The sequence below is a fragment of the Sylvia atricapilla genome, chromosome 1 (assembly GCF_009819655.1).
Source record: "Sylvia atricapilla isolate bSylAtr1 chromosome 1, bSylAtr1.pri, whole genome shotgun sequence".
NCBI lineage: Eukaryota > Metazoa > Chordata > Aves > Passeriformes > Sylviidae > Sylvia > Sylvia atricapilla.
In genome coordinates, this window is record NC_089140.1 from 44,986,682 (window position 1) to 45,010,531 (window position 23,850).

The window sequence follows — 23,850 nt, forward strand, 5'->3', positions numbered from 1 at the left end:
AATTTCCTTTCTTACCTTCTCCAAAACAAGCCTCAGCAGTTCTTCTCAGCCATCCCCCTGTTCCCTCAAACTAAGGATAAGCTTACCATTGCAGTCACCTCTCCTCCAAGCAGCTTTTTTTTTTTTTTTTTTTTTTTTTTTGTGGACTGATGTAACTGAAAACACAGTGTCAAAACAAAGGATGTGTAAACAGTCTTCCAGGGGCAAACCTGCACCAAGGATAAACGTTTGAATCTTGGTAGATATGAAATCCAACTCCCTCTGTGCAAAAAAGTATTCCAAACCAGATGCTCCTTCAGACATAAGGACAAATAATGCAATTTTAAGCATTCATCATCTGATCTTGCTTATTAGAAGTCACCTCCCCCATCATATTTAACTAAACAGATTTTTACAAGTTCAATTGTAATTAATCAAAAGACTCACACATCAGTGGTTACTCACAGTGCCTCCCATTGCATCAAGATTTTGGCTGCTGGAAACTCTACTCAAATATCATTTTAAAAGTCCCTTCTAACCCAAAGCATTCTGATTCTATGATTATTCCTCAGTTCCAAACTGAGCATAACTGTGTGACTGGATAACATCCAGGCTTTAGGACACATGAACTGTCATTTACTTGATCAGTGAGGCTCCAGGTATGCCCAGTGTCTTTTCACACCACTGTTTTCCTGCTTCACCACAGTCCTGACTCCAAGTTTTAACATACTGAAGTGCAGAACTGTTCCAGCATCAGGCTATGATTACGGCAGACTGTAATTCACCATATGGTGAATGGCGGATTTGATGAGGTGATTTACATTTGCAAATACAATTCTATTCCCAGGTGCATTTCTATACTTCATCATAAGCATGAACTGAAACACCTGCAGTAAAAGAAATTAAATTTGAGCCTGACAGTGAAACAACAAGACAAAGTAAATACAAATAATTCTTTTTCACACAGAACTGAAGTCTCCTTTCCTCCCAAAGAATGCAAAAAAAATAAAGAAAAAAAGAAAGGAAAGAAACACAGCAGTAGACCTCCAGCAATCAGTTAAAGACAACCCAGAACAAACATTTGTAGCAATATACAAATACAGCACTCTCAGTGGTCAAGGAAGGGAATAAAATACTCTTTTATAAAGGCTGAAATTGCAGACAAAACTGGTTTTTTCCCAGCAACAGAAATGCTGGAAAGAACTCCTTTCTTTCAGAAAGAAAGAACTAAAAACGCAGAAGTAAGAGAGATTTCCTGTTCATACCCTTCCTGTACAAATCGGGATTTCAAGAGATGTTTCCCCAAAAATCAGAAGAGGTAATAAATTATCTTGTGGAAATCTAGTTTTTGTTTTCATTAATTTTTAAGTTAAATTGCAGAACAGTTTTTCTGAGAACTAAGAATTTTTCAACCAACACTTTTCTTTTAGGTTTCCTAATGAGTCCATGTAATTACCATCTCCCATCTGCCTTGCCCACATATCTTCAATAGTAGGAACATTTGCTGACACTGTAATCAAGAATGAACTGGCAGTAAAATTATTTATCCTCTGCCAGACTGTGCCACTGTAAAATATCGAGGGGGATAGATTAGGATTTAACTCTAGTTGACTGGCAAGTAAATCTTGTATAGATAGAGACAGATATAGGCTATTTAGACACATATTTTTATGAGGTCACCTTGCTGACACAATACAACCTTCAAAGCCTCAAGACATTAACCAGTGTCTCCTGCCTACCAATAAAATATTGCGTCAACATAGCAGCACCAATCCAGCATTGCATGACCTACACCATCCATCTACTCACACTGCACATCCTCAAGACTGTCTGCTTTGCAATACTAAAGCAAATAACTTTGCTTTAATAAATAAATGTGCTGTCTGGCACATTTATTCTTTGATAGTCCATTTGCTATGGGAAAAACCATCCCAACCAAAAAACCCCACCACCTTAATAATAAGTCTACATGCAGAGCACAAAAAAAATCTTTATTTCCTTTATCTATAATGTATTTCAATTCAATGTTTCCAAATTATTTTATTCTATTAGTTTGCAATATACCTTTCACTACTATCTTGGCTCGGTAGTGAGGAATGAAAAGATCATTATCTTTAAAAATCATTGAGAGAGACTGGAGGAGGGACTTGCCTGTGTTAATAACCAGTGTTGTTTTACTAATGCAAGGTATTAAAGTTTATACTTCGTAGTAACTGGTATTTGGCCCAGTGAGTGTTAAGATCCAAATCGAAATAATGAGTGAAGAAAGTTTACAGAGAAAACTGTGGATCATTTTTCTGGTGAAGGATATCCCCTACACTGCCCTTTCATACCCACACAAGCAAGTATGTGTTCAGCCCAAAATCCTCCCCCTGCAGCTTCTCTGAAAAGACAGTATGTAGACAACATAAATTATTACTCAGAACTAGAACATTTGGAATGTGTCTCAGCTTTTCAGATACCCAGATATAGTCAGTAAAGATCAGATGAATCCCTGAGCAAGTATGCAGAATTGTAGACTACCTTAATATTAAAAGTATAAAATAATTGATATGGCTACTGTAAGAAAGCTGTAAACCAAATACAAAGCTCCAAATTTTTATAGAACACTTAAGCCAAACACAGACAAAGTTCAGAATTAATTTAGACAGATTTAAGACATGGGAAAAATAGCCTTGAGGAACACAGGAACTCTCCACTTTCTTCCTCATCTAATGCACATTTGTGGTCCGGTATCAAAATAAGTTAAAAGCAACTCAACCACAGAAATATGACTAAAAACAAAAGCAGCATTTCCCCCAAACACTCCTTCTCTGTCCTGGCAGTCCTATACCCCAAAAAACAAAACCTAAAGCAACCACCATCCTCACTCACCTCCACCAAACACACAACTGAAGAAAAACACACAGGCCTTTTACCAATCTGCACCATACAGACAGAAAAAACCCCCCCTGTGGGCAGAAGCAGAAAACTGAAAATCTGTCTCTGTTTTGGATGGTATTCCTAAGGCAGTTCCCAACTCATCTTTATCAGGTGAGTTACACAAAACTGTCAACCACCTGAATTCACTTGTTCCAGATAACCAGCAGGGAAATTTACTGAGGATTAAAACAAGCCAAAGACACCTTGAGGACTCCTCCACACCTCTGTCCTCCTTCTCTACACAGCGTGCTCATTCCACACACTCACACTACACCAGACACTCGTAGCTTCAAGAGTGTCTCCATAGGATGTGTCAAGTAAACAAGTGGTTTCCAGTTTGAATCAACCACTATGGGTGACTCTTATTTAAAGATGGAAAGAACAGGTTCTTCCTTACTTTCCTTACTCTGGAGTGTGCAAATTTTCTTGCTTTGAATTACATCAAATAATTCTTGACTAGGTTTTACAACATATGAAGCATGAACAAAGCAGGAAGTTCATGTTTAAAAGGAACCTTGCCATTCAGTGTTGGCATGAAAGGGTAGAAGACAAGCAGTGATGCTTACACGGGGTATCTGAATGAAAATGGCTCTTTGGGAAAAGAGGAATTATTAGAGAGTTCAGCATCCATTTGACAGACTTGCACAGGAGCCCATGCCAGGGACCTGCAGGGACTGGCTGAGGAGCAGACATCAGAGCCAGGTACAGCCAGCCTGCAGGAAGAGGCAGCAGCTGCAGAGGGCTGCATCAAACATTCAGTACATCTGCCTCTATCCACACGGGAGCCTCGTTTTCCAGATGGCAAACAGGTACTAAAGACTGTGTGGCTTTTTTCTGAAATCAGTTTAAACAAAGACAGAGGGCACAAACGGGAGACTGTCAGCTGGTTTGAAACAAGAACCAGTTTGGTGTCATCCCGATTATGCTAAAAGGCCCCAAGACAGTGTCAGGAGGTTCCCAGTAGAAAAGCAGACAGAGGGCATATGCTGTCCCTCCCTCAGGCCCAAATTCCCTCTGCCTCCAAATCCATTATTAAACACTGGCTGTAACTACTAAAACCAAAATATTTCAGAATAGACATTAGATTAAAAGCAAAGACAAGAAATCAATATTTACATTTTCTACCCACAATTCTACAAAAACATAAGTGCACTTTAGGGGGTAGATAACTTAGGTGAGAACTCAGCTGCTACTTTTATCTCAACATTAGCGAAGACAATTCCAACAAACTCCTGTATGCCTCTAAGCAACCTAACTTTTGGTTCAGCCTACATCTGCCAATCCAAAACACTAAACTGATCTCTTCATTTTTCACATGTCACCACTTAACCATCGGGATTGTCAAGACTAAGTTTTTGTAGCAGTAAAGTCAACCAAAGGTCCAAGTCTGCCCTCAGTTGCAGTCTAAAAAATCCAGTTAGCATAGCTGTGACAATGTGGATTTACACAACAGCAGTAGTGCAGTGGAGTAGAATACAAACCTCAAAGTTATCAACTAAAAGACAATTTAAATTAACACTATGACTGCTTAAGTTTAAACTTTTTGTTTGGTTGGGAGCTGTAAACACAAAGTCTCCACCAAGAAAAGTATCCCTATCAGTGAGACAAGCTAAGCTAAATTACTTATACTCCAACAACCCCATCTAACCACACAGACCCACAGAACATCTAACCTCTCCATTTGACAGTCCAGTCTTGTATTCAGATATGGCACCATTTAATTATGAACTGGATTGCTACAAGAGAATAGGACAGTTAACTTACTGCTGTTTAATGAGCACACTCTTGTTAGTTGTGAATACATTCACTGTACTCATTAAATCAGGAGGCACTGGAGTTCTGAATACATCATTAAAAGGATCCAGGAATGCTGCTGCTTTGTTCAGCATGACTACATGCTCTGCTTGACAGTTGGAAAATGTGCAAGAAATGTAAGCCCCTTCCTGTTAGGCCAGCAGATCTAATTTTAAACTAGGACGAGGGAGAGAGAGTGGGAGATCTGCTTCTTCAAACCTCCACTCATTTTAGAGCACAAACTTCTCTTCCTACTGCTGACTTGAAGCAGAAACGTGCTCAGTACTGTAAGATAGCCAGAAAAAGGAACTATCAAGCTTGTGGAAGAGAGGGCTATTTAAAAAAAAATTACTAAGTAAACAAACAAATCCACAGTCCCGTTTTCAATACACCGAAGGAGTAAGCATTAATCTATCAACGTGTCAGTTAGCAAAATGAATCTTGATAAAACAAATACACACATACCCCTAACTTGGTAGTTCCCACACTATTTACAATATACTTATTAAGGCTGAAGAAAGAGTAAAACTGACTAGTAGGCTCCTGCATATTCTCACAGAGGAGACTTAGAACATATGTTCAGTGAGAGGATGAGTTTTGCTCCATCTACCCACAAAGATACACACCCACACGAGAACCTATATGTCTAAAGCAATCTAGAGTTACCGAGATATTAAAATATAACTGTCTACTGCTCAGCTCAAACCCATTGCATGGAAGCATTTTCTAGCAAAAAGAAATATGTGAACCAACACCACTGATGGCATCACTGGAGTTGGAGGGCATTCTGGAAGTTAAGATTTAACAAGCGTAACTGCTTCTAAGCACATCCTTGGAAGAGGAAAACGCATTTCTGAAATCTGTTTATAACAAATCTTCCTTCTCTCCTCCCATCTCATGCACAGAGAAGTGAACAGGTTGTTAAAGTTCAGAACTGGGGGAAGAGGGGGGGAGCTGACCCAAGCTTAATACTCTCAGTGCAAGGCTGTGCAAGACTTAACCACTTTAATCCAAGCAATTATTTTTCAGTTAGAAAGTAGTTGATACTGTAAGAAGCTATATAAATACTCCATTCTAGTCCAACAAGGCCTGTCACCTATGAAGGCAAGCTTAATAGCCCAAGCACATTTAGCTCAGTCTCCTCCTATCATGCAGATGTGATAGTTCACCTCTTACCTGAGAAAAACATGTTCTAACCAGTCACATTAGCATATTAAGACTTTGCTTGCTCCAGGCTTTAAAACATGCTTCTGGCGCTCATCAATATCCCAATTTTCCCACTTTCACCAACAAAATCTTCAGGAAAAAATCCTTCTGATTAAGCAGTCAGGCTTAATGCAACATGCCATGACTAATCCTCTTAAATTTTCTCTGGGTCCCACACTGTAATCTCAGTAACACAGGAGAAACTGTTCTTTTCGTAGGAGCTATGTGACTATGTGGACTGTCACAATCTTACTCAAATGGCAAGTGATTACTCACTGCTATCAACTTGAGTTACCAACACACAAACTTCAGCACACAGTCCTGCTTACCTGCAGTGCAACCACAGAGCAGTACTCTCAAACGACCAGGTATAAGCTGTAGTACGGCACCCACTCACATCAACCACCACACACTCCTAGGGTCACATCTCATTGCTCCCAGTGCAGTACACAGACACACTTAGCTCTTTTAGGTTATATTGTGGAAACAGCCTGAAGAACTACCTGCCTCAGCAATGGTTTAAAATAGCACCTTTACCAGAAGGTAGAAAGATTAACAGTTTGGGGCTAGGGAAATCAAAAGGAGAAATCACATTCAGACTAGAGCTAGAAACATATCCCTTATCAGCATTACGCACCTACAAGTGCATCAGAACATTGGATGAAAATCCCAGTTGACCAACTTAAGAGCAAAAAAACCCAAAAACCTTTAGGCCACCCTCACTGTTTCCTTGGTGTCAGATAAAACAATGCAGAGAATGAGTACTCAGATGTTCTGACTAATGGTATACTCTGTTCTTCTAACATCCAGCAAGAAACATGCACAGAGAAAATGCATGCAAAAGGTCCTCAATAAGAACTGCATTTCAATTGCTTAATTTGGGTCCTTTTATCATACTGAAAAGCTCTGTATAAGAGCTGCTTCATAGAGTTTGGAAGCTGAGAGATGGGCACACAAAAATTCATCAATAATAAACTTGGCAACTGTTGCATTTTCTTCCCTTTGTGCTCAACACAGGGTAACTTGTGCACCATCTCAGCTGGTTTACCTCAAAAAAACCACATACTTCGATGACAGAGAGGAAAGGGTGATGTACACGGAATTGTTTAAACATTTGTTGTTCTGCTTAGCAACAACACACTTCCATGGCTAAAAAACCTGTAACACATGAGATATAGAGACATACTTGCTACCTATTTTAAGGAGTTTGCGTTCTCCTTATGCACTTTCTGTTATTAACTCAGATTTGCATCTTCCTGGCAGATACTTCCCTTTTGCATTTTTTACAACACAGAACTCCACAGAGCAGCCTGTGATTTATACTTTGAGGGTACTTAAACAGGTTAAGTGATATCCAGAGAGAAAATTAATTACACATTCAAAACAAGACACATTCTTATGACAACAGAAAGAAAAATATGCTTTTCTTCATGCTATGTGCTGTATCACCATAACATAATAAGCAATACTTCTGTTCAAAGACTTTAATCTCATCATTAATAACTCTTTGCTCTGTGTATATTACATCTTATCTTGCGTCTCATCACTATCATGCAAAATGTTTGCAGGTACATCTTTCCATTATATACATACACAAAAAAAAAATACAGCAAGGGTCCTGTCCAAATACCAGCGGTAAGGAAAATAGAAAACAAATACTTCAACAGCAAAACACATGCACTTCTAAACTTGAGTTCTGGCTAGACCCTCGAGTTCTCCTTTTCAAGGAAAGCACTTGTACTTACTCTCATAGGAGAGTGAATTTTTAAAACTTTTGTTTGTTTGTTTCAAATACTTCAAACAGGTTTTTAATACATTCAAAATATTTGTTATCTTGTCCAGCTACACAGGGAAAAAAATTAAAATCTGTTTCTTGAATAGGAAAACAATTTGTCAGAATTTCTTGTTCCATGTATTCTACTGCACCATATGTAGGGGCTGGAACAGAGCCTAAGAACATCTGCCGCAGACTTTAAAACCCCTAATAATAGCACAGCTGGTGTCCTCAGCCTAATGATCTCAGCACAGACTCATGTGGCCACTCCTGACTCTGGCCCCCAATCCAGGCAAAGCACAGAAATCCTCAAGGGTTGGACATGTTCACTCATTCTTAACTCAATCTGCGTTTCACTAAAGAACCAACACAGAAAGCAAGTTGAATCCTTCAATTTTGAGCAGTTCAATAGTCAGTGTTACCATAGGATTTCCCCACACTCCTTTCATTAAACTTCAGTTCAGCACTACTCCATAAAATGAAGCTCCTCAACAAAATAACTGCAAATCTCAGGGATCCAGGGTTAGAAACCTAAAATGCTTAACTGCATTTAATTGAACTTACAGAAGTAGGTTTTCCTTTTTTTCTTCCACTCAACTCATAGACTGTGTTCATTCCTGTCCATTTAGTTTACTTAAAAATGATTGTTTCTACCAGCTTTTTTTAAAACATGTTCACAAGTGCTGGTTTATCAACAAGAAAATCCATATTCCAAAGAAAGGGAAAAAGAAGACTGCAGAGCACAGCACTCAGAATATGGAACTCTTTAAGCTCACACTGAGTCAGCATTGGGCTCTAACAGGTATTCATCACCCAGATGTTTTAGGAAACTCTTGCTTTTTTTTTTGTCTTGAGCATTATCTTTGCTCTTTAGGGAAATAATTGCAGAAGACAGAAACATTCTAAAATACCTGAGTGATAAATACCTTTTCGATGAATACCAAATTACTGAATTCTTTTCTCCTCCACCTTTTTCATTTCAGGCAGGGCAAGAGGCATCTTTAACAAAAACAAACAAGTAACAACCTGTTTAACCCTCATGACTCAAGTCTGGGTTTGGTGTTACAGAGTGTAAGTGGCAAATTGTGCTGAATCTACACTCACTTGGCTGTCTTCTGCAATTATTTCCCAAAAGGGCAAAGATAACCCTCAAGACACAAAAAAAAGCAAGAGTTTCCTAAAACATATGGGTGATGAATACCTGTTAGAGCCCAATGCTGACTCAGTGTGAGCTTAAAGAGTTCCATATTCTGAGTGCTGTGCTCTTCAGTCTATGATTTTCCATGCCCAAAGGATGCAACTCCGGAGGTGGGAACAAAAAAAGCAGTATCTGGGTGCGGGGTTTTGAGACTTTCATTCCTTTCAGTCCACACTCTGACTCCTTTACTCTTTCATCTATAAAACATGTAGGTAGGTTCCAGCAGACAATGGGAATGAGCTCAGTTTAATATAAGGTGTGCAGGTGGACACATGAAAGGCACATTTAGTCACCGGCAAAGCAGGAAGAGGTGGCTACTTTAGCAAATTGCTGTATCCACAGTAACAACAGACAGAATACTGAACCCCAAATTCCAAGAACAACCCATTTAATCTGACTACTCTAAAATGTCAATGTGACACTAATATCCTGATCGGAAAATGTTTTCTTTCCTGTTTCTCGTGAGGGAGAGAGGGGAGACAAATCCCAAAAGCAGAGAAAGGCAACGCTTTGTAAATTCCCACACTGCCCTGCAATATTGGCCCTCTTAACAGAAGAGACATTTAGCAGATAATCATTCTTAATTTGTACCACATCACTGAACAACAAAGGAAAAGAGAAAATGCAGAGCAAGTTACTTATTAGTTTTGCATAAAAGCACCAAAGTCTGAGAAAGGACAAAACAAGACCAGCACAGCTACAGTAATCAATGTGGCTATGACAAACATGCTTACAGCCATGCATCAGTTACATGCTTTACTCCTTCTACTACCCTCTCTGTGATCTGTAACTCCTCTTGGAGCTGTAAGATAAAGACACATTCTAGGTAGTATTCTCAAATCAAGACCATAATTGAGCAACTAAACTACACATATGCTCTTATTTCTGACTTGACTATGAAAAAAAGCGGATTTTAAGGAACTAGGCAAATTGTCCTACCTTTCCAAACAAAGTCTAAATGTCAGCAAAAACTACATCAGTGGAGAAACAAAACCCTGCAGCAGAAGTGCACCTATAGAAAGAAAAGATACAGCCTCAAACAACAACAGTTTGACCATAAATTCTTAATCCCAACAGCTATACAACACAAGTAGCTATAGAAGGCTGCATTTATGTGGTTACACTGTGGACTTCTGACTGCAAATAAGAAAAACCTACTTCAGTTTTACCCTATACTCCAACTGGGGAGCTCAGTGTGTAATGGCAGCAACAGCTGTATCACAAGTGTTGACTGTGGCCATAGCAAATATCTGGGCTGGCACTAGTAATGAATTACACTGCTTTTTAAAAATAAATTTGACATCAGACGCATTAAAGAAGTCTACTGTTGCTGTGCTGTCGCTTGTGTAACAGATACAGTAGCTGCATATAAGACACATGATGTCCAACTTGGCAGAAAGGGCGGCTGTTCACAAAAAAAGCATAATCTCTTGGAGTCACAAACAATTTGCAGAACTAACAAAGTTCTCCTGTGTAAGCCAGCCTGTAACTGCTGGCTTGGAGCAGGCACATACCTACTGCTGCCTCCAGATTTTGGCTCCTCACTTGCTACAAGCCCAATTTCCACCCCCCCACCCATCCCTTATTTCTGGCGCTACATGCAGCAGCTGTAAGTTCATGACAGAAAGCAGGTAGAGACAAGGAGTCTTTATAAGTGGGCTAGTACTTCCACACTTCAAAGACACTGACCCAGGCTATCTGCACTATTTCAGCCAATACAATTATATCTGCATAAAGTTTCCAGGTGCTCAGCCTTGCTTTACTCATAAGATCAGGCTACTGATCAGGAAAAGGCCAGGAATCATAACCTGCATGCTTTCTAGCCCATCTGCATGCTATATCTTTCCACTCAGCAACTTGCAGTTTTCCCAGAAAACAGTTTTCTCTTCCTGAGTATTTCAAGATGTGCCTTCATTAAGCAGCTGCCCTGACAGAATCTGTATTTTTCTATTCAGGAAGTTAAGGCTGAGGTGCAAGACAAATAAGTCTGTCATAGGACAAACACAGACACAATGCAAACACTGTATAACTCCAAAGTGCAGTCATTGATGGACACAGTTACCACGACCTGTAATAATTCCTGCCTGGCCTGATTCCCATCTCTCTGGAAAGATGTCTCTGACAGTAATGCTGCACGCAGTCTCCCAAAGTTGGGGATGGATGGTGGACCTGTTCTAACATGATAAACTCATCACAAAGCTCACAAATAACATCAGATCGCAGTGCAGCTATGAAGTATACTAGAGGCCTTCCAAGCCACAACTAAACTTAGGTAATGAAACAGACACCTACTCTGAACAGCCTTAATATTCAGAATTACGTTTCAGTCACACCAGCTATCATTTTATATAAAGAGGTGATAGGCTCCAGTGAAAGTGACTTGGCTAAACTTAGCTCAGTGAGTAACAAGCCCTTGAAGCACACACCATGCAATAATTACCTATATCACCATGTCTGAATCTTCTGCCAGTTGCTATCCCCATCTTGAATAAGTGTTAACCTTTTTTTTTGGATACAAGTGGATAGCACATTCACATTACTGCAACTTTGTACTGACTTGAACATAGTCTGCATACAAGAAGCAAAACCTGGACAAAAAACCCAAGGCAACATCACTATGCTCAGCTGCATTTACCAGCACTGAGCTGAGACAGCTAAAGAGACTAAATCTGCTTTCCTCTTTAAAACACCTCCCATCAAATTCCCCCACTTGCAAACCCATCCTTCCAGGTACGAATGTTAACTAGTACAAAGACATACATTTGCCAAGAAATACATTTGCTCCTTTCCTGCCTTCTTCTCATTTAAGCTGCACATGTGCTTTACCACAAAGTAATATACCCCAGGGCACAAAAAAAAAAAAAAAAAAAAAGGAAGCATCAGTGCGTAAGTATTAGAAGAGCCTCTTGCAAGTGCAAAAGACAGTTATTTCATGCTCTCATTTGCTTTGTGGCCATTTGGAAGTATGCAACTACAAAAGCTCCAAACAGAGTAAAACAAACACACTGGGTGCAACTCACGTCAGCAGAGATCTCTTAACCTGAAGGTCATATTGTCAACACTACAAATGTAGAAGCAGCTGCTGACATTTTGACATGGTCCCTAAACTGCAACATGCAAGATCCAGGAGACTGTAATTCAGATAACATATTTCAGGTGTCAAACATTCCAGACTCTGTCAAGGATTCCAGACTCTTTTTCCTCCACAGCTGACATACTGTATATACTACCTATACTCAGGCAGGTTACCCTTCTGTATCCAGTAACAGTGATTTGGGCTTCTTGTTCTGTTTTTAATTAAAAAGCAAGAAGCCCAGAGGTCAATATAGACTGCCAAGCCAAAATACTGGCTATTTTGGATCAAACATCATGCCTTGTAATGAAATAGATTCTTCCAAATTCTACTCCCCTCCCTCAAAACACACACTTACCCAATCACTGAATTCTTTTCTCCTCCACCTTTTTCATTTCAGGCAAGGCAAGAGGTATCTTTAACAAAAAGAAACAAGTAACATCCTGTTTAACCCTCATGACTCAAGTCTGGGTTTGGTGTTACAGAGCATAAGTGGCAAACTGTGCTGAATCTACACTCACTTGGCTGTCTTCTGCAATTATTTCCCAAAAGGGCAAAGATAACCCTCAAGACACAAAAGCCAAGCAAGCAACCAACCTCCTCAAAACCAGTAATGCACATCTTCGTGACTTGGACTTTATTCAAGGAGTCATTCCTGAGTTACAGGGACATATTCTGTTTCTTCTAACTGATAGGCACTTAGATCTGTAAATATCCCATTTTCCAACTTCCATTAAAATCTATTCTCCAAAATGTTACTTAATCTACTTCTTCAGAAATGTTTCATTTGAGCAGGCACCTCATGAATTTTTGCTAGATAGGCAATACAGTTAGTTCGCACAACTTCTTTTGGCCACCACAACAACTTCTTGGTATCTTTTGTGAAAAGGTACTTAGAAAAGAAATTTGTAAAACAGTTTTTTGGGTTTGGGTTTTATTTTAAGAGCTAAATCTTAAATAGAAATTTATATACATATTATTGGTTCCATTTAACCTTGTTTGCTAATTTTTCTTTTTCAAAAGTCTGTTACTTCCAAGAACTTTACAAACCAATAATAGGTCTCTTGAAGAAAAAGAAGGCTAAGAAAAAGAAGGCCAAAAAAAAAAAGGATTGCAAATTTCTCTGTTGGAGCTGTCTTAACTGAGAAGATATAAGAAACTCTGTAACACCTCACATACAAAACAAAGCCAGAGGAAAAAAAAAACAGGTTAAAAAAAGAAGAAACTGATAAAAAACAGAGAGAAAAAGTAGATGATCCAAAATATAAGAATTCATATAAGATGCCTGCAAATATCTACAGCGCCCTTAAAGAAAAATATTCTCAGATCTCAAACTCCTTTCAATTCTCTGGTGGTAATGGACTATAGCATTAAACAACCAAATGTCCAAAGCACTCCTTCCCAAAATCTATCATTTAGCTTCACATACACTCAGTTCCAAGCTGGTACACTGCTGGATTGTAGGTCTTGTATCACAAAGCAAACAACAGTTCCCAGTTAGAAATCAGGGCAATCAGGAACTACTAGCTTCCACTCAGAAGAGAAATGAATTATCTGTTGTAGGATTTACATCAGAGGCATAACAGGCTGAAGCCCTGTTCATACTTTCACAATATCTGAAATTCAAACTAAGTATTTTAGAACTGTTCAGTTTAAGGGCTCACTAAATAAAAAGAACACCCAAAAAACTTCCATTACGCACATTATAACGACTGCTTTCTTACCTTATCCAGGGAGAGGTTTGAGGAACAGAAAAGGGAAAACTGTATTACATCTGCTATAACAAGTCATGTTATAAACTGATCATTTTCCTGACTATGCAGCCCCTCCTATTTCCTCTTACTCATTTCTCCCACTGCAACATTATATCATGTTTTATCTTCAAGTTATTCCTGCTGGTCATAGGATCAAAACAATAGGCTTGCTCCTAGGTGCATTTAGGAATTTCCTCTCAGCCTTCTTGACAAACTAATTAGTGCTAATTTAACAGATAAGAGAGACAGGACTGGGTATTCAATCCTCCCTGTACAAATCTGCTAACCAAGAGTACAAAAATCATGTTGCTGGCTTTCTTTTATTAAGAAAAGAAAACAAACTAACAAAAAATCCGAAACAAAAACACCCTAACAAATCACAAAACAAAAACTCCCACATAACTAACAAATCATTCCATTTTGATGGCATGAATTCACATTCTTAAAGAGACCTACATAACTTAATTAACTCTCATTTTTAAAGAGACCTATATAACTTAATGGCACAGGTTGAATACAAGGTGTGATATTATACATCTAGAGCAAACTAAACACTAATTGGCCTCGCCTGCACATTCCTGTGTCGCCTTTGCGCCATCTCCACCATTCATCTAACTCCCTAAGAAACTCAAGCTAGCAATAAAACTAAAACTAAGGAAATCTAACCAAATTTTCAAAAGTACAAAGGATGTGTGGACAAAGGGGTACAACACACAGCTGGTAGGGCAAGGCAGGACTATCCCAGCAGAGATGGCAAACTATGAGCCCAGGCTCATCTGGTTACAGAAGCACAGGCTTCAGGCACATGCCTTCCCAGTCACCTCTAGCTAATATTAGTGTAGGCTGTCCTGAAAGCACATTGTCACCTTACTGCACACCTACCCTGGAGCCATATATCCCTATTGCTCCTTTTTCCTCACAGACATCAGTGCTTCTTCCACCCCACATCAGTGTAATCAGGAATGCAACCTGGCTGGAAAGGCTAAGCCAAGGGGATGTGGGGGAGTCAAACCACTCACAGGCACCACATTGGATTCAGCTATGTGAGCTTTCAACTACTGGTGTTGCAATGCATTCTTCCAAGCTTCATTGCCACAAAAATAGCAATCCCTGCTGGGACTCAAACCACCAGCGCACTAACTCATGTGTGTGCTTAATCATGACACCACAAGGCTGAGGGACACCACTAGATGAACATCCAGAGCCAGAATTTACAGATCCTACACAAGTATCAATCAACCCTAGACTTTAAAGCAAAAGCCTTCTGTGCAGTTACAAAGAAGTGAGGTTTGGTTGCCCAGATAATCCCACAGCCATATGAAACTGATGCTGACAAGCTGACTGGCAACAGAAGAGGAAAGAAACATCTTTGTTCTTGTTGAATTCATACCTACTGGAAGAGCAGCTTTGCTAGATTTACAAATACAAGAAATAATCCATTATTAGTTGGTAGAAAGGAAGAAAGGTCGGCTTTAATCCCAAAACTTTTTAAAGGAAAAAACTAACTATGATGAACAATAAGGAGTATTTAGAAATACAGTTTTGTCCACCTGAATTGAAACCTCCGTCTAAAGACTAGTCATCAAGTCATGTGAAATTGTTTAAGGAAGTATCAGCTTTACTTTAATAAATAAAAGAAACTCATTTTAGTTCTTAATTCTTACTGTAAATTCTCATATAGATCAATATAATGCATTTCACCCTACTTTTTGATAAAAACCCCAAAACATTCATAGTCACACTTCACAGTCATAGCTATATTTTGGGTAGGAAAGGATCTTAAAGGTCAATTGGTCCAAACCCCTGCAATGGGTGGGGATGTCTTTCACTGGACAAGGTTGCCCAAAGCCCCATCCAACTGGGCCTTGGTCACTTCCAGAAACATGGCATCCAGAGCTTCTCTGTGTGTATCATTTAAGGTCCTATCATTACGATAAATTTCCTGTCAGGTCTATTCAACAACCATTCAGGAGCAAGAATAATAGACAAAATATTCCTCTAAGAATGAAATAAGATCATAATGAAATCATGCACACTGTATTTAAGAAATCCAGTCTCATATTCAGGATCCACACCCAATATGCAGTGACATCTGTATGCCATTTCCACCAGGGCACAGCACTCTTCATTAGTTAGGTAACCACTGTGAAGTTTTAACTCTATGTTTATTGTCTTCAAATTACACTTGGTTATGATCTTTGCCTTTACATACAAACATTTCTAGATTTAAGACATTACTCATTCCATAAAAGTTACCTATATTTACACTTTTAAAGACAGTAATACTCCCATGAACAAAACAAAAAATATTATGGTCCTTTTTTCTAAGTAAAAAACCATATTCCCCCCCTCTCTTTCCTGATATTCAGTAGAAGGACATCAATGAGAAAACCTTCCAGTTTTCTTCCTTTATGTCAACATGCAGCAGGTGTCCTCTGAAAGCTGATAAACAGTACAAAATGGGTGCAGTGTTTACTCTTGGATGGCGGATGTTAGTAAGTCAGGCTCAAGAAAATGAGACTGACTTACCTTGAACATTCGTCAGTGAACAAAGTGAGATAACAATGTATCTTGGAAGTGCTCTGTTCCCAGCCTGTGAAAAGCATGCTCCCATTCCAAACACTGATCTTTTTCATAGCAATATCCCATCATCAGCTGAACTGTCCACCTATTTTACTAAACTTCTGCAAAAGTAGCATCACCCTATCCTGCACAACCCATCTGCCAGACATGTGCTTAAAGCTTCTGTAAAATGCACTCAAATTACATGAGCAAGTCATACACTCCTCAAGGAAAGCAAAGTTTTTTGGGCGACCTGGAATTTTTCCTTTTGTAAGAGAATTAGTAATGCACCTCATCAACCTTAGCAATGTAGGGGGAAAAAGTGCAGGTGCAGCACACATGTCTACTGAGGTTGCTGCCTGTTTCACATCCCCTGTCAGGCCCTAAAAAGATAAAGAATGTGCCAATCCACTGACCCCAAGAGACTGATAGCCTCTCAACAGATTCACAAGAACTGGATTTAATTCCAGTACTGGCATGAACTCTTGAACTGTCTCAAATGTTTTGATCCTGCTGCCCCCCTTCATCCATTGCTAAGTAAGAGAAGACTGACTTTTGTGATTTATGAATGCTGAAACAAACTCGATTCATTAGAAGTTCACACTGAACATTTTGCAGCCTTTGCAAAGTTAAAGGGCAAAGTATTTAGGAAAGTTGCATTTGCCTAAGGTACAACGGTTCCTAAATGAAACCTGATTTAATAGATAAAAGCAGAACAAGTTAATGTCATGGAGAAATCAATATTCCCTGCAGGAAAAAAAATGACAGCACAACATACATCCAACAGTTTGACAGTACACATCTCTCTGGACTTTGGGACAAAGGACTCAGCCAAAAAAATGCAATATTTAACTTTTCTCTGCCTTTTCATTTTAATGACTTTTGATGTCTTGCAAAACCAGTTTTTGAGAAAGCCACTACAGGGTAAAATTCTCAAGAGCAAATACAAGAGTAACCAAAGGTTACAAGCATTTCAGACAATCAAAATAAGCATTTTCAGTTGAGACTGCCTTATATTGGAAACCTGTGGCTCTCAGGTCAGTCACAACTCACTGGGTCAGGCCATAACATGTTTATCTACCACTTGACAACATTATATGAGCCTCAGAAAATACAGGCATAAAGGACTCATCTTAATATGGCCTTCACATGTGCAGGTTTGCAGAATTCATCTCAAGACCAAAGGCTCCAAGAATGTAGTATTTTTGGTTAATCCTAGTCTCCACCCCCTCCAAAAATACCTGGAAGTGATCATTACTGCAGTACTACCTGGGCAGAACAGAAGCCCACAGTTTCTTTCTGACAGCGCAGCCATTCATGATTACAGCAGCAGATCTATTGCAAAAACAAATGCTAAAAGAAAGACTGATTTCCACCTCATCACTTTACATCAACAGTGTTTAATACCTCCTCAGAAACAGCTACTATGAGCAGACATGGCTGCAGAGAAAGAAATTCCATTTAAAACAGGTTTAAAGGACAGTCTAAGGATTTTGAGGTGTTCCAATGCCTTGCAATTCTATTAATTTTACAGATTTCACTGTGGCAATAGGTTTGCACGGAATTGAACTGCAAGGTTTCTGCTTACTGCAGAGGAGTATCTGCTGCTCCCCTGTGATGTATGCAACTGTGCAGTATCTGATAATGAAATTAGGTTTTCTGGGACAGGCAATGTTGTTAGTAACACAAGCTCCACTTACATAAACATTAAAGAGAACAGTAAAGGTCTTCATTTCCCACAGCAAGCATTGATGAGATTAAAAAAAAACCAAAAAACAAAACAAAAAAACCTCTCTCCTGAAACAAAACTGCACTTCAGTCCCCCTAGGACACCAAATTGTGGCTGCTGTCATACCATACATAATTCGTAGATGGTCCTGACTTGCTTGAAATTAGATTCCAATGACATTACCAGCAGCTGCCTTAAAAAAAGATGAAATTTAGAATTTACATGAACATATATGCAAAAATGCACTGATTGATTCCAATTTGCAGTAGTCAACTAAGCTTTTCAAAGAGGCACATGTAACTCATTCAATGTATCCACAGTTTTCATTCCTCCTCTCTGGGCTACAGAAGTCACCACTCTATGAACATTTTCCTAACCTTTGGTTTCTATTAAAAATGGAACAAGTCAATTCAGCATCCAACTCCCTTGAGAAACTAATGATGAGCAGTTTTTCTGTGTTTCGTTTGAAGCATGGAATTATTACATAGCAGAGCGGGGGTTCACATACTTTTGCCTTTAACTGGGAAACTAGATGAGAGGTCACCCCTCCTCTCGAGTTGGCACTGGTGAGGCCACACCCGGGGTACTGTGTCTAGTTCTGGGTCCTCCAGTACAAGAAAAAGATGAACCTACTGGAGAGGGGACAGCAACTGGCCACTAAGACAAAGAAAGAAGACCAGGGCATTTCTCCCATGAGGAGAGGCTGAGAGAGCTGTGACTGACAGCTGGAGATGAGAAGGCTTAGGGAGATCTCACCAAAAGGTATAAATACCTGCAGGGAGGGAAGACAAACAGGTTCTTTCAGTGACAGGACTAGAGTGATGGGCACAGAGTGAAACACAAGCAGTTCCCTCTGAACATCCAGGAACATTTTTTTCCCCTCTGAGAGTGACCAGGCACTGACCAAAGTTGCTCAGGGAAGTGATGGTGTCTCCAGCCTTGGAGAAATTCAGATGCTGTCATGACACAGACCTGTGCCAAGTGCTCTAGGATGACCCTGCTTGAGCAGGCAGGTTGGATTTGACGACCTCCAGAAATCCCTTCCAATCTTAACCACACTGTGATCCACCAAAGAAGCAACTTTTCTACAGAGCTCAGTATTTCTCTCTTCTGTTCATACAGGTGCTCAGAGTTAAGACCATGCCATGAGCACAAAAATATGCAGCAAGTTATTGTCAGCCTCAGCATCTCATCTACCAACGCACAACCAGTCTTGGTTATATCAGAGCTTGGAGTGCAGCAGTTCCAAAATTAGCTGATGTTCACTAAAGACTATTCTCTCCTGACACCGAAGTCCCATCCACTTATTACAATTGCTTCCTTTACTCCCTGCTAACAGCTGCTCAGCTGCCCAGGAACAGACAATCTGAAAATTAACCTTAAAAACAGCTCTTGGCTGTGGTCCAGGACTCAATTCCAAACACCATTGTAAGGAAGAGGATAGAAGAGGGAATCCACAGCCATGGGAAAATCTGCTCTGCTGGGTAGCAGCATGGTCTGAGGTCAAAAGAAGCCAAAAATGAAACTTTGCAAGGGCTTTTAAACCAAGCTCTTCCCACATTTCCTTCCTCCTTTCTAATACTCTGCTACAGTGTTTGGAACTTCTGCTATAAATGCAAGCAAAACCAACAGGGGTCTAACATATTAATTTATCAGTATCATTACCAAAAAAACCCAAAAACACACACAAGAAAAATATGACGGTTATAGAACTGCAGTCTCATTTGGGTTTTCAGCGTCTAACGGACAGCAAGGTTAGACAATCCTGTTCAGAGAAGCTGCAAGATAAAGCAAAGAATCAACTCCAGTATGGCCTCTCACTGATTTAACTAAAGCAAATCTGCCAACATAATTGAATCTAAGAATTATCTCTGAGGTAATCTGTTTGTCCTATCAATAAGCCTCTTAGCTGGTCAACCATAAGCAGGATGACTATGTGGCATGACTTTTTGCACCGTAATCAATAGGCTCCAATAAAAACAGAAGTATTGATGACACACAGTTCAAACAGAGGACAGTTTTAGACAAAGAATAGTATCTGTGAACTCCTGAAATTTACTTAGGAAACATCATGCTATTCACTACAAAGAAAAATAAAAGTGCTTGTAAACTCACAGCTATCTCAGTCAAACCACAGAGTAAGCAGGAAGGCTTTGAATCAGACACCAACTGGTATCTTGGAAAGCCTATGTTCACAGGAAGTTCATTCTCAAGATTTTTATCTCTCCAAGTAGCACTGATCCCACAACTGAATACACAAAATTGAGCCCTCCATACAGGAGCAGCATTCCAAGGTGTCAGTGGCATTGCCAGTGGAGTTTTAATGATACAGACATGACCAGGCAAACATACCTTCACAGGACAGGCACTGCACACCACACACCAGTTTTACAGGTCCAGCCTTACACTGACATGCCATCGCTGTCATTTAGTGACTCAAAAGTAGTTCTCCTACTTACTATCTTTTTACAATAACTCTGAAAGCCACTTGGTGTGCAGTCACTACCAGAATCTGTTCCCTCTCACAGCCTTTCTGAAGGGCACAAGTGACAATCTCACTCCCAGCAGAATCAAGGAACAACATGAGCATCACAGGTGATGATGCCAGTATGCCTTTGGTCATTTTACATGCAATTCAAATGTATTTATTCTTTCATGTTGGTCTTGGTGACAACACTAAGCTTCTTAACAGAGGCAGAACTGCAAGGTACATCTGGAGAAAATGAATAGTTCAAAAAGGAAAACACAACTAGCTGTAAAAGTTTACCTATCAACATTTTTCTGACCAACAGGCAAAAGCACAGCTCCTATTTCCATATTGTGGTTATCATGACTCCCAACAACACAGACCAGTTCTACTGGTCTGGCTGTTCTTGCATTAATATGGAAGTATTGGGAAATAAGTAATGTGTGAAGTCAAATTACAGCTTCATAAGAGTTAAAACAGGGTTGTTCAAAGATACACCAATTAAGTAACCAGACTAATATTGGAGACTTAGTAGAGCAGGCACTCATTTTCACTAAGGCAGAGGGAAAGTGATATGGTTCATAATTTTAAACAAAGAACACACAATTCTCTGCAAATTAACAAGAAACCACCAACTGATGACTTGAGTATCACCCACAACATACAACATCCAGACAACCCAAAACAAATTATGTCCTACAAATGCTATTTCTGGTTCTGGCAGAAGGAGCATTAAACCACCCCAACTCTGGAAATCAACAAAATTTTAAAGACTTAGGAAAGAAAAGCATTTCAAACAAATGTAACTCATACATTGCCTTCTCGCTTAATTATCTCTCCTCTCTCAAGGAAAATTATAAATAACTTAGGAAATTGTTATGAAGAAAAATGCATACAGCTTTTAGGAAGAGTAAAAGGTTTGGTTTTAACCTCTTGCCTTTCAATATTGCTGAAGCTGCCTCAATAGCACTCATTCTAAGAATCCTTTCTACAGAGCTATCTAAAAAAAAAAAGTATCTTGCATTTAGTTTACAGTCTATCACAGTAGACAGAGTGGGAAGTTATAGCATTTTTTCAGTATTATAGCAACAACAGTAAGAAACAATAATACTGATCAAGTACACATTTAAAACAGAAATATTTAACCTGCATTAATTTCTGCAATACTAATCTCATTATTCTATCCTAAAGCAGATTGGCTAGAGTATAAATAAAAGCCTCAGAGCACACTGAAAGATTAGGATCAAATTACTTCTACAAAAGCAGCTGGTAATCTGCTGCAGGAGACAGAACGTGTGAAGCAGCAAGGAGCTCAGGCATGAGCTGCAGCAGAGAGGAACAAAAAGAGCTCTCCCCCCCAGTTCCAGGCAAATCCTTCCCATCTGATCTTGCCCTCTGCTACATGCAAAAGTTCGCTTACTTCCACCAGTTCTCACCTGCATTCCACAAACCGACTGCCAAGTTACCATCCATTAATATCCATGGCAAAACTTGTGTATCACATCCTGGTCCTGCCTCATTAGTCAGGACTCTGGATTAAACTAGTCAGATGCTCAGAGGCTGCTGGATATTTCACTGGGATTTCCAGCAAACACGTATCAAACATGGGGCACCACATATATACATGCACATGCCTAATCACAATGATGCTTCCTTGGCATACTGTTGTGCTGCCCAGTGCTCTAGAACAGACACCAAGTTCCAAGTAGGACTTTTTTGTCCATAACTGACCAAAAGATGAACAGATTCTTTTTATCTGGTATGGGATTTTTTTGCACTAGATCCAGAAATCCTACTTCTTCCCACTACTGTCATCCATCATGCAGCTCAATCAGCTGGCAAATGGGAGTCCATTCACGAAACTGACAGAAACTCTTGTTTTACTTCAACAGAATTTTAAATTCTATCCATTCTATCTGTTCATACAGATGTCTGGTCCTCACTCAGTAGGTCACATTAAAAGCTGAAAACTTGCCTTCTGTTAGGACTTGTACTGTCCTCGTTTTCCTTCCTTGCCATGATGGCTCATTGAAAAACAGAGAAGCTTAATGGCTTAATATAATTTTCTTATTGCCATCATTGGCTGTTCTGACTCAGTTAAAACAGGTTACAGTGCCTCAGAGAAGGCAGAGTTTTGTAAATACAGTCCCTGGGCTTGGAGACAACACTCCCTCCTCCAGCCTTCTTCTGGTAACTCAAAAAGAGCCCTACTCAGGACAAACATGTTTAAACCCAGAGTAATTCCAGCACAGGCAGAGGCCAGGGCACTACAAACAGTACATGCAACTGTGTACACACAGCGGTAAAACAGGCACATATGGCAAACTGCTCATCATAACTGTTGTTTGGTTTTAACTTTTTTTGTTGTTGTCTACCTTTTTTTTTTTTTTTTCTGTTGCTTTCCTGATTGCAAAAACCATTACTCCCACGACTTAATCTCAACGGACTGAAAGGTTCAAATAAGGTTACAGATTCCAAGGCAGAAAATAAGTGTCCACACGGAGACTTCTCCTGAAGTCGGAGAGAGGAAGAACATGAACGCTGGCTCCCACTTTCTACCAGATGATCCATGTCTTTGGAAATTTCCTAATTCTTGCCTAATCTCACCTGAAAAAGACCTCACCTATAGATGAGGTTTCAAAGTCATCAGATGCAAACCAAGAGAGGCACCAAGATCGTAAACTTGCTAAAAACCATAATGGAACATTTTAGTCATTTTAAACAGTGGAACGCTGCCAAAAACTATCCATAATCCCCAACACTGAAAAAAAACCGAGTCAGTATTTGCAGGTCCCTCTGCGACAGCTAAAAAGCTACTTCTGCATGCAGGGGCCCTCGTATCGGAGAACAGAAGCAGTTTAGCTGTAAATAATGCAGAGGCACAATTCTGCGAGCGACTCCTGACCTTCGGTACGCAATTCCACTCATGTGCTCCTTTCCTTTAAGCGGGCAGAAGGGACAAAAGAGCACAGGCAGCAGAGCCAGGCGCAGCGCCCGCCCCCGAGCCAGCGGGCTGTGAAGGTCGAGGGGCCCGAGGAGAAGGAAGAGCGGCTGCACCTTGCCCCCCCCCGTTCCGCTGCCCGGCGGGCGCCGCAGGCCTCTCCCGCGCACCGCCGCCCGCTCGCCCACCGGCGGGCCATCGGGGGCCCGGGACCGCCGCGCGTCCCCCCGCCGCACTCACCCCGCTCCGGGCCCCCCGGGCGGCGGGCCGCGGGCGGCGGCGGCCCCGCGGGCCGGGGGAGCCTCGCTGCCGGCGGCGGCCACCTCCGGGCTGCTTCCCCCCTCACGGCTCGCCCCCTGCCCGCGCCGCCGAGAGGCCGCGGCGTGCGGGGCGGGCAGAGCGCAGGGGCTGCAGTGGCCGGCTGGCTGCTGCTGCTTCTCCCTCCTCCTGC

The 23,850-nt window shown here is 40.4% G+C and overlaps 1 protein-coding gene across 1 annotated transcript in view; it reads right to left on the minus strand.

Moving 5' to 3' along the window:
- TRAK1 (trafficking kinesin protein 1) overlaps positions 1-23,850 on the minus strand; it is a 129,257-nt gene extending 105,407 nt beyond the window's left edge. The window contains exon 1 of the mRNA XM_066321321.1: positions 23,640-23,850. The gene's annotated coding sequence lies outside the window, so the exon portion shown is untranslated. The remainder of the gene's footprint in view (positions 1-23,639) is intronic.